The sequence below is a fragment of the Elephantulus edwardii genome, unplaced genomic scaffold (assembly GCF_000299155.1).
Source record: "Elephantulus edwardii isolate Elephantulus edwardi_28Jun2011 unplaced genomic scaffold, EleEdw1.0 scaffold00136, whole genome shotgun sequence".
Taxonomy (NCBI): Eukaryota; Metazoa; Chordata; class Mammalia; order Macroscelidea; family Macroscelididae; genus Elephantulus; species Elephantulus edwardii.
Window position 1 is genome coordinate 6,702,715 of NW_006399886.1, and position 11,234 is coordinate 6,713,948.

Consider the following 11,234-nt stretch of genomic DNA (forward strand, 5'->3'; position numbering starts at 1 on the left):
ATAAATTTGTGCTTTACTACACATTGTTTCTTTTCAGTTTAGTATTTATGTACAATAGAATTTTTCTATGATGTTTCTGGCAATTTTGGCTATAATAGAAGTAGAAATCAATAAAAGCAAGATATTTCTCGTTGTCAAAACAAGCCTTATCCATTTTAACAGGCCTTATCCATTTTCAGCTAAAGTCTAAAAGTTGTCAGTTTTCAACTCATGACAATCCACTTTTGTAAGAGGAGGACTATGAACCATACAGTATTTAATTAATTATTTTACAGAACTAGATTACTAGGCCATATTTTTTTTTTTAGTTCTTTCCAGTTTTACTTAACATACTTGTAATCTCAGCTAATGTGTTTTGTTTACAATTGAGTCCATGAAAATGTAACTTGCTGAGAGAGCTCATATTTGTCCCTTTTTTTTAGGTTAGGAGGATATCATGAAGCATGGGTCAATTAGTTTCTTTTTCCTTCAAAGTACTCCTAACATTATTTGTTGTTGTTGTTATGTACGATGGAGTCAGAACCAAACTGAAGTTGACCCTGCAGTGGGTTTTCAGAGATAGAAACCACATGGAAAGATTTGTTCATCCTTCCCCCATGTACTTCCTCATGGATTTGAGAAGCATGCCTTCAGGATTGCAGCATAGCTTTTTAACACTAGGCCATCAGATCTTCTTTATTAGCTCAGTTTACATCAACAACCTCAATCCCGTCTCCATCTATCACGGTGCTGCAAATTGGCCCGGTGGTGAGAATATTTGTCTTCTTGGTGTTGAGCTTCAATCCATATTGAAGACTACAGTCATTTACCTTCTATAGCAAATGTTCAGGTCCTTCTCAGTTTTGGCAAGTAAGGGTGTATTATCTGCCTAACACAGGTTTTTGATGAGTCTTTCTCCAATTCTAATGTCACTTTACACCTCATAAAGTCCACCCACTCAAATTATATGTTCCACATATAGATTGGAAAAGTATAGAGATAGGACACATCCCTGACACACTCTTTCACTGATTTTGAACCATGTAGTATTTTATTGCTTTTTTCTGAGGAGTGCTTCCTAGTCTGAGTGTAGGTTTCGTATGAACACAATCAAGTGTTCTGGGATTCCCATTCTCTTCAAGGTTAGCCGTAATTTATGGTTTACACAAATGCTTTTTCATAGTCAATGAAGCACAGACAGACATTCCTCTGGTACTCTCTGCTTTTAATCAAGATCTATCTGACATTGGCAATAATGTCTCTAGTGCCATGGCCTCTTCTAAATTCAGCTTTTATTTCTGATAGTTCTCTGTTAATATACTACTACTGTTCCAATCATTTTTTTTTGGATAATCTTCAGCTGGATTTTGCTTGTATTGTTCAATAATTACAGTATTTTGGATCATATATTTTTTTTTAATGGGAATGAATATTGATCTCTTCCAGTCAGTTGGCCAGGTAGTTGTTGTCCTAGAGATTTTTTGTCACAACTTGGTGAGCACATCTAGGGCAGCATCTGTTTGTGGAAATACATCAATTGATATGTCATCAATTCCTGATGTCTGTGTTTTGTCAATTTCTTCAGTGCATCTTGAACTTCCTCCTTCATCACCATTACCTCTAGATTATAATGCTTCCTGGATCATTTACCATTCTGATCATAGCATCATTAAGTATTGCAACTTGAGGCTTGAATTTGTTCTTCAGTACCTTCAGCTTAAGAAATCACAAGCAAGTTTTGAGTTTCGGACTCCAGTTCTTGACATATTTCATTATAATAATTTGTTTTAGCTTCCCAATATGCCACTGGAAATCTTCTGTTCAGCTCCTTAATTTCTGGATTATTTTCCCCCTTGGCTTTGGCATGTTGGAATTCTAGTCCTATATTAAGAATCTCTTCTACCATTCAGTCTTTTCTTCTTTGTTTATAATGACCTTTTACGTTCTTCAAGGATGATATTCTTTATATCCTCCCATAACTCATCAATGAGGGAGATTCACTAAGGTTCATTAGAGTTTAAGGCTTCAAACTTTTCTTATTAGACAGTTTTGAAATTCATGTGGGTTAGACACAAGGTCAAATTTTGGTCCCTGTGGATATCATTTAACCTTTGTTAGCTTTAGTTTGAACTTGCATATGAGTAGTTGATGGTCTGTTCCACGATCTGCACCTGACCTAGTTTTCACAGTTGATGTGGAGCTTCTTCAACAATTCTTTCCACAGTTGTAATCTGATTCCTGTGAATATCCTCAGCTGAAAACAACGTGTAGAGAATATTTATATTTCTTATTATATTTCTTATTTGCAGTGAATAAATCATAGATTGTACAGAATTCTATCATTTGATCTCCAGCCTATTTCTGTCACCAAGTCCATGTTTTCCTACTACTGATCTTCTTCCCTGTTTCCAACTTTTGTATTCTAGTCACTCATGATTATTAATGTATCTTGATTGGATATGCAATTGATTTCTGACTACAAATGTTGGTAGACGTCATTTATTTCCTCCCCTTTGGCTCTGGTTGTTGGTGCATATATTTGGATGATAGTGGTATTCACTGGGTAATAGTAAGAACAAGTTATGGCTAATGTTCAGAAAAATGGACATTCCAGAACACTATCTCATGTTCAACTGAAAACTTACCTAGACCAAAAATCTGTTGTCTGAAGAGAACATAGAGGCATTACATAATTTAAATTCAGGAAACATATACATTAAGGTTGTATTCTTTTTTTTTTCTATTTGTTACATCTGTTTACTAAGTAGATTCTTTGAGTATCTGGACTATATAAAGAAGAATACAGTATCAAGATTGGTGAAAGATACATTAACAACCTGCATTATGCAGATGTCACAAGCTTATTTGCTGAAGATGACGAAGACTTGAAACACTTTTTGCAGAAGGGCAGCCATTAATAAGTATTATATCTCAACAACAAGAAAAAAAGTCATCACTAGTGGACCAACAGTTAACCTCATGGAGAGAAAATTGAAATTGTCAATAACTTCCTCTAATTTGGATCTACAATAAACACACATACTCATAGCAGTCAAGAAATCATGTGGTAGATTGCATTGGGGAAATCTGCTATCGAGGCCTTCTTCAATGTGCTGAAGAACAAAAATATAATTTTGACTAAGGTATTCCTGATCCAAGCCATGATATTTTTAGTTACTTCTTAATGTAACTGAAATTTGGACAATGACTGTGGATCACAGAAGAAAAATCAATGTCTTTGAATTGTGATGTTGGAGAAGAGTACTGAATATCCCATGGATATTCAAAGAACAATTAAGTCTGTCTTAGAGGAACTGTGACTGTAGCCGATCCACAGAGTAAAGGATGGTGAAACTTTATCTCTCAGGCTTTGAGCATATTGTCATAACTGATCAATCCTTGGAAGAAAGCATCATGCTGGAAAATTTAGAGGGTTAGAGAAAGAGAGGAAGAACCTTAACAAGATGAAGTGACACAGTGACTATAATAATGGGCTTGAGAATAACAGAGATGATGAAGATGGCACAAGCTACAAGTTTCATATATGATGCTCATAGGGCCACTATAATCATAGTCAATTTTGTGATGCCTAACAATAAAAACAACAATTTTAAATATATAATTGATTATAATAACTCTATGTAATATTATCATCCCAATCTTATATATAATGGTGTCAATGAACTTTTTTGTCAGAACAAAGAGCTAACTCCACTTAGGTCACAGTAAAACATATATTCCTTCTCTGCTGTTGCCTTCACCTCAATAGAGAGCAAGAGTTTCTAGGAAATATCTCATAGTATAAAGTCTCCTCTATATCAAAATTTCTATTCTGTACATTATTGAAATTAATCTTAGCATTTAATATATCTTACAGATAATTTCATATCTGCATGAAAGTATCAACATACCTGTTAAAATAATGCACCAGCGTCCTTTTGTAAAACTACAGCATAAAGCATTTAGCTTGTAGCACAGTGCTGCATTTTTAAGATGTTTCCAGTCATTTGATATCACAAGCAATGTCTCAGTAAATATCCTTTTACATGGTTATTTGCGCATATATACATTTATAAGTTGAATTCCTAAAAGAGTAATTTCTGTGGTAAATTATGTACATTTATATTGGTATATAGAGTCAAATTATCCTCTTTATGTGTTTTAGCAATGGAATACTCTGAATATATTTGAGTGTTACTATTTATTCACACTCTAACAATAGAAAGTATTACCAATCCTGGGTGATTAAATTGCCTCTGAAAACCCTCCAGAGGGTTAGCTATAGCTAAGTTCTGACTTGAAGATACACAACAACAACATGGAAAAAATATCAAGCGAGATGGCATCTAAATATATGCATTTATTTTCTACAATCTTAAGAAGAAGTTCAAAATCAGAGTGTCAAGTACAGTGATTCATTCCAGGCATTCTGAAAAAGAATCTATTCTGTATGTTTTTCATATCTTCCTGTGACTATAAAAACCAACAAAAATTCTATATCACTTAATTTAGAATTCTGGTAAAAGAGACAGAACTGTGGTTATATTTCCCCAAGTCTCTGTCTCAGTCTCCATTCTCTCTCTCTCCGTTTAAAGGACCGTTCACAAAGAAAGACACACTAAAGGTACTCAGAGTTAGGATTTAAGCATATCTTTTTAGAGGACAGATTTTAAACTCTAAATGCAGTTTATTTATTTACTATGCAAAAGCATTCATCTACATGGATTATAATAAAATATGGACAACATAAAGAAAAATAGAGAATTCTAGAAAACTCAGTTGTATTCATACAGAATGTATACATAGACCAGGAACAGCCTTTCAAAAAAGAATGAGGATATGCATGGTTGAAAACTAGAAAATGTGTGTGACACTATTTTGTGTGTGTGTGTGTGTGTGTGTGTGTGTGTGTGTGTGTGTGTGAGTTTGTGTATTGTATATATATACATTTAAAAGCCATCTTGCTTCACTTGATTATATCTATCTCTATATATCATCGATAGATAGATAGATAGATAGATAGATAGATAGATAGATAGATAGATATAGAAAAACAAAATATATATGGATGAGAGAGAGAGATACTGAGCAAACAGTTTAAGAAGCTGGACAATATGAGTAAACATGCAGCACCAGGATTGGAGGAAGACTTATCAACTACCTACAAAATTCAGATAATACAGTCTTCCTTGTCGATAGTGAAGAGGTTTGGAAGCACTTACTAAAGATTAAAGAAGACAGCCTATAATAAGGATTACATCTCAGCATTCAGAAGAAAAAATCCACACATCTAATTGACAATATTATGATAAATGGAGAAGAAAATTGACATTGGCAAGGATTTTAGTTCACTTGGGTCCATAATCAACATTCATGGGAGGAGTAGTCAAAATATCAAAAGGCATGTTGCATAGGGCAAATTTGTTGCCAAGGATCTCTTTAAAGTGTTAAAATGTGAGTATTTCTGCTTAAATGCCAAGATGCATCTGGCACAAATCATGACATTTTCAATTCTTTCTTATGCGTGTGAAAGCTGGGCAATGAATAAGGAAGACCAAAGGAAAATAGATGCCTTTGAATTGTGATACTTGTTCAGTATTGAATCTACCAAGAATTGCCAAGGCATCAAACAAATCTCAGAAGTTAAATCATGTGCCAGTCCTTTTAAGTGCCATTATGTTTGGAACAGTAGAGGAACAAGAAGAGAAAGAGAAAGACTCCATAAGATGGATTCACACAGGGACTACAAAAATGGGCTTGATCATGGCAGTGATTGTAAGGATGTTTCAATATAGGTCAAATCTTCAATCTGTTATTCCTAGGATCACAATGAGTCAGAGTCAAAAGCAACAACAATGTAACTATTGTTGTGAAACTTCCAAGTGAAATGTTTAAATCATAAAGTTATCTTAATAATATTTATAAGTAAATTGCACTTTGTGCCATTGAGTAACTTGAGACTCATAATGATGATATTATGATCTCTGAACCCTGCCCTATCCTGAGCCAGTCTTACTGTCTTGACACATTTACCCTTACTACCCCAGTTATTGTATCCATCCATCTCATCCAGGATCTTCCTGTCTGAGATGCCCCTCAATCCTTCCAAGCATGATATATTTCTCCAGAGCCTCATCCCTTATGGTTACATGGCCAAAGTATGTGAGATGAAGTTTCAAAATCCTTGCCTTCAAAACTTGGTTTCACCCCCTTTAAGCCAGACCTATTTGGTTTTCTGGTAGTTCATGGTATGTTCAAGACTCTTCTCCAGCACCACAACTCAAAGGCATCAATTCTTCTTGTCATCTTTGGTCATTGTCCACCTCTCTGATGCATAGCAGGTAATTATGAAGACTATGGCCTGGATCAGACACACCTTAGTCCCTAGACTGACATCCTTGCTCTTCAGCACTCTGGAGAGGTCCATAACAACAGATTTCCCTAATGCAATCTGTCTTTTGATTTCTTGACTACTGGTGTCAACAGTGTCAATTGTGGAACTGAGCAAGCTGGCATTGTTAACAATATTAATCTTTTCTTTGTGATGCTATCAGTTGGCCCAGTGGTGAGAATCTTTATATTCCTAATGCTGAGCATCAACTATAGTTCTTCACTCTCTGCAGCACATGCTTCAGGTCCTCCTCAGTTTCAGCAAGTAAGGTTCATTCAATCCAAACATCATATCCTCCTTATAAAGTCCAGCCTATTCAAGTAATCTGTTCTGCATACAGGTTGAAAAGATATGTAGATAAGACACATTGCTGACACGCTCCTTTCCTGATTTTGAGGCACGTGGTGTTTCTTTGCTCTGTTCTGACAACTACCTCCTGGTCCAAATATAGGTTTTGCATGAGCATAATCAGATGTTTTGGGATTCCCATTCTTCTCAATTTGTTGTGATCCACAGTCAAATGCCTTTGCATAGTCAATGAAACACAGACATTCCTCCAGTACTCTCTGTTTTCAGGCAAGGTCCGTCTGACATTGGCAATGATGTCCCTAGTGCCATGGTCTCTTCTAAACCCAGCTTATAGTTCTCTGGTGATGTACTTTGGATAATCTTCAACAGACTTTTGCTTGTGTGTGACTCTAGTGATATCATTTGATAATTTCCACAGTCTATTGGATCACCTTTTTAAACCATGGTAAAAATATTCAAGCCCTGACAAAGGTTATTTTTTCTTTCAATATACGTACACATCGTGAAATTACTTTTGAAAATATATTTACATTTTTCAGTACTATATTAGAAAATTACAGAATATTTAGTGATTCATTTGAAAAAAAAATTAGTGGATGCAGTTAAAATACAGGACCTCTGGTGACCTGAAAAGTAGGGAAGAGCATTGTTAATTCAACGGTCTTAGCTCTCTGGCAATTCTGACCCATCAGAGCTCTGCAGGAGAAAAATGGTCAACCACCTTTCCTTAGATTTAGAACCTTTGAAAACTCACTGTTGTATCAGCTATCAGTTAGATACAATTTAATGGTAAAGAGTTTAAGGCTGTTTTGTTTATTTAAGAGGAGAGTAGTTAAATTAACCTTTAGTTTTGTTTCTGCAAAAGCTCACAAGTAATTCTGCTGTTTTCTTGGGTACAGGTGATTTTGGTCTGATACACAGTAATAGTGTGTTTAGCAGAAGAAAATCTTTCTCAATTTTGCTGCATCCTCACAATCACTGCTGAGCTTCATCTCATTATGCAATCTCTGTGTCAATTCATTTTATTAAATCTTTCTCTTTTTCACTAACTCTCACCTTGCTGTGAATAATGTCTTTTTACAGGGTCTAATAGCTTCTATTTTTGTCAGGTACTGTTGAGTCAACTACAACTCAACGTCACCTTATGAACAACAGATCTGGGACTTGACCTATCTTCTTCCAAATTTATGATTTCTGATACATTGAGCTCATTGTTATTATAATCACTGTGTATATCCATCTCCTTGAGGATTTTTCCTAAGTATGATGTATTTTTCCAAACATAAGGCTTGACTGAGATTACGTTCAAAATATGTGAGAAGTTGTACTATCATTGCATAGAAACACCCTATTTGCACTTTGTCCAGGACAAAATTGTTTGTTCTTTTGCTTGTCTATGGGATATTCTGTGCTCTTACCCAACAACACAGTTCAAAGATATCAGTTATTTTTCTGTCTTCCTAACTCATTTCCCATCTTCCAGATGCATAGGAAGCAACTGAAAATATCATGGTCTGCCAGCTGGCTTTAGTCTTTAAATAGAGATCTTTGCTTTTAGGCATCTTGGAGAAGACTTTGAAGTTTTCTTCTGATGTCACATTCTTTCTTTATGGAATCTAATTTCTCAAATTATTTTCTCAGCTCGTGTGTTCACTTGCCATACAGAGGTAATTTGTGGTCACTGTGAAACTAAACACCATGACACTGATGTGACGGTGTTTGGTGGCGCTCCCCAGCTAAAACAAGCTTGGAAGCAGGAGTGGCATCCACTTCCGTAAATAGCTTTCCTCTGGAAACCCTATGAACCTGGAACAAGGATGAGGACTTTCGTTCATAGGGTCGCTATGAGTTGCCTACAACTCAATGGCGCTTAACAACAAAACTTTTCACTATGTTGAGAACATTCTGTACTATTCCAATTTTGCTGAGTGTTTTAATTAGGAAAGGGTGTTGGATTTTGTTAAATGCATTTTTTGCATCAAGTGCTATGATCATGTGGTTCTTGTTATTTACTTTGTTAATATGGTGAATTATGTTGGTTGTGTTTCTTTTCTTTATATATTTTTTAAAGAACTTGGATTTTCATTCATTCATGGTTGCACATCATATTTTCCTCCCTGATCTCCTTCCCCCTAATTATTTCATTGTTATAAAGATTCTTCCCCCCGCCCTCCAACCCTGATCACCTTACTATGTAGCTCTTGCTCTGGACTCTTGTCATGCCAATAATACCTAATTATATATTGCTTTTTTTTTTACATATCTGCTCTATATTGCTTTTATACAATTCTCTCGCTTGTCTGTTTCAATGCCATGTACAATATTTATCTCTTCTTTTCTTAGTTTCCCCCATCCCCCATGACAGTCCTGTTTAGTAACAATGGTATTATGCAGTATTTGTCTATTTGTGACTGAGATATTTCACTAAGCCTAATGTCCTCCATGGTCAGGGCAGGCTTCAGAGCTGCTGTGAATAGGGTCACTTTGGGTCACAGGAGAGTCAACTACACATAACAACAGGAGATGCAGACAGATCCACCACCGATCACCACACAACTTATTCTTAGAGTTGAAATTAAAGTTGTTGTGGTTTGTTGTGTACTGTAGAATTGAAACTGACTGAGAGTGGACCCTCCTGAGGGTTTTCAGAGACATGAGAAGAGATTGCCTATCCTTCTCCTCCAGAATAGCTGGTGGCCTAGAACTGTATTTCTTTGGGATTGCAAAACAGCTTCTTGCCACTAAGCCATCATTTAAATCTGACTTTTTTCTAAAAGTGCCACCATTTCAACCATACTCTGCTTAAACTCGCTATTGCTAAAATGGAAAATTACAAGTGATGTTATGTGAAAGAAAAGAAAACAAGTTATTTAGAATTAGAATAGTTTATCCAGAGGTGTTTATATCTTAGCTGTCAAACTGTAGTTCCTGGAGTACAAAATAAGTGGAATGAAAGAAGAGGAAAAAGAAACAACGATGCAGATTAATATAAAAGTTCATATTAGAAATTTGACTATATTTTTTTCTAAAATTAAAGCAATGTACAATAGTCATTTTTAGGACTTTTATGCATGTTTAAAAAATAGAAATCAATGAAAGCCTGAGGTAGAGATATAACTTCTAGTAAGTTAGTATCATTTGAAAATGCTAAAAGTGTTCTTGTTCGCCTTGTTATGTGCGATAGCCTGTGACTCATAGTGACCCCACATACATTAGCTCTGAACTCTGCTCTATCCTGAGCCGATCTCATTCTCTCCAACAGACCTAGTCCCTCCAAGTTTTTTGAAAGATGCAGAATCTGAGAAATGTGGTGGGTTTTTTTTGTTTTATTGGGTTTTTTTTATTCAGAAAATGACAACCTTACTGGATGCATAGAAATCAAATATGTTTTCTCTTGGAATCATTTATTTAAAACTTCAAGAAAGATAATCATATTGGAGTATAAAAATTATTTAAATAAATAACACTTTTACCTATAATGAAGGCTAGTTTGGTTTAAAAAACTTAGTAAAAACTTCAGCATAGGATGGTGCTTTTTCAGGGTTGTGTTTTTGTTTTTGTTATTTATTTCTTTTTCTGTTTGTGTACAAGAGAATGCTAAAGAAGTCATTTTGAGATTTTGAATTTTTTTTCCCATTGAGGAGAGTCTGACAGCAAATTAAAATAAAGTAATATGTTTTCATGGTATATAATCTGTCATAACTTAGCTACTTTATCTGAAAGACCACTCTCTTCATTGTAATTTGTGAATACAATTTCACATTTTTAAGAAATTTGTAATTTGATACTAATATGTTGTTGGGGTTGTTACTTGCTGTCGAGTCACCTGTGACTCATAAAGAGCCTACATATAATAGCCCTAAACTCTGTCCTACCCTGTGCCAATCTTACTGTATCTGATACAACTATCCCCATTACTCAGTCACTGAATCAATCCATCTCATTGAGGGTCTTCCTAAAAGAACACTTGAAAAAACACAATTATAAACTATAAAAACCACAGTTGCTCTATCAATATTATAGATATTATTTATACATCACACACATTCAGGGATTTGGAAAACATATACCATGTATTTTATTGGTAGTAAAATATTTGCAATTTCTCCTCGAAATTATATTTTACTAATAAAATAATTCATGCTTATTGATCCAATGAACTTTATTTGAACATAAGTTAAAATAATTAAATATTGAAGTGATCTTTTTATACTTTTCTTACTACTAAACTGTCAGAACCACCAGCTGCTGTATGAGCAAAAGATAAGCAATCTTCTCCCATTCAATTTATTGTCTCTTAAAACCTCCTAGAGGTTCAGTTATGATTTGGCTCTGACTTGATGCCACATAACAAGAGCAACAACTTTATATATTTTATGACATAGTGTGTATAAATACAGAAAGAATTATGCTTGTTGTTTCTGTTATGTGCCATCGAGTTGCATGCGACTCATATCGACCCTATGTACAAGAGCCCTAAATGTCATTCTATTCTGTGCCAAACTCATTGTCTCTGACACACTTATTCTCACCACCCTAATCACAGAATCGATCC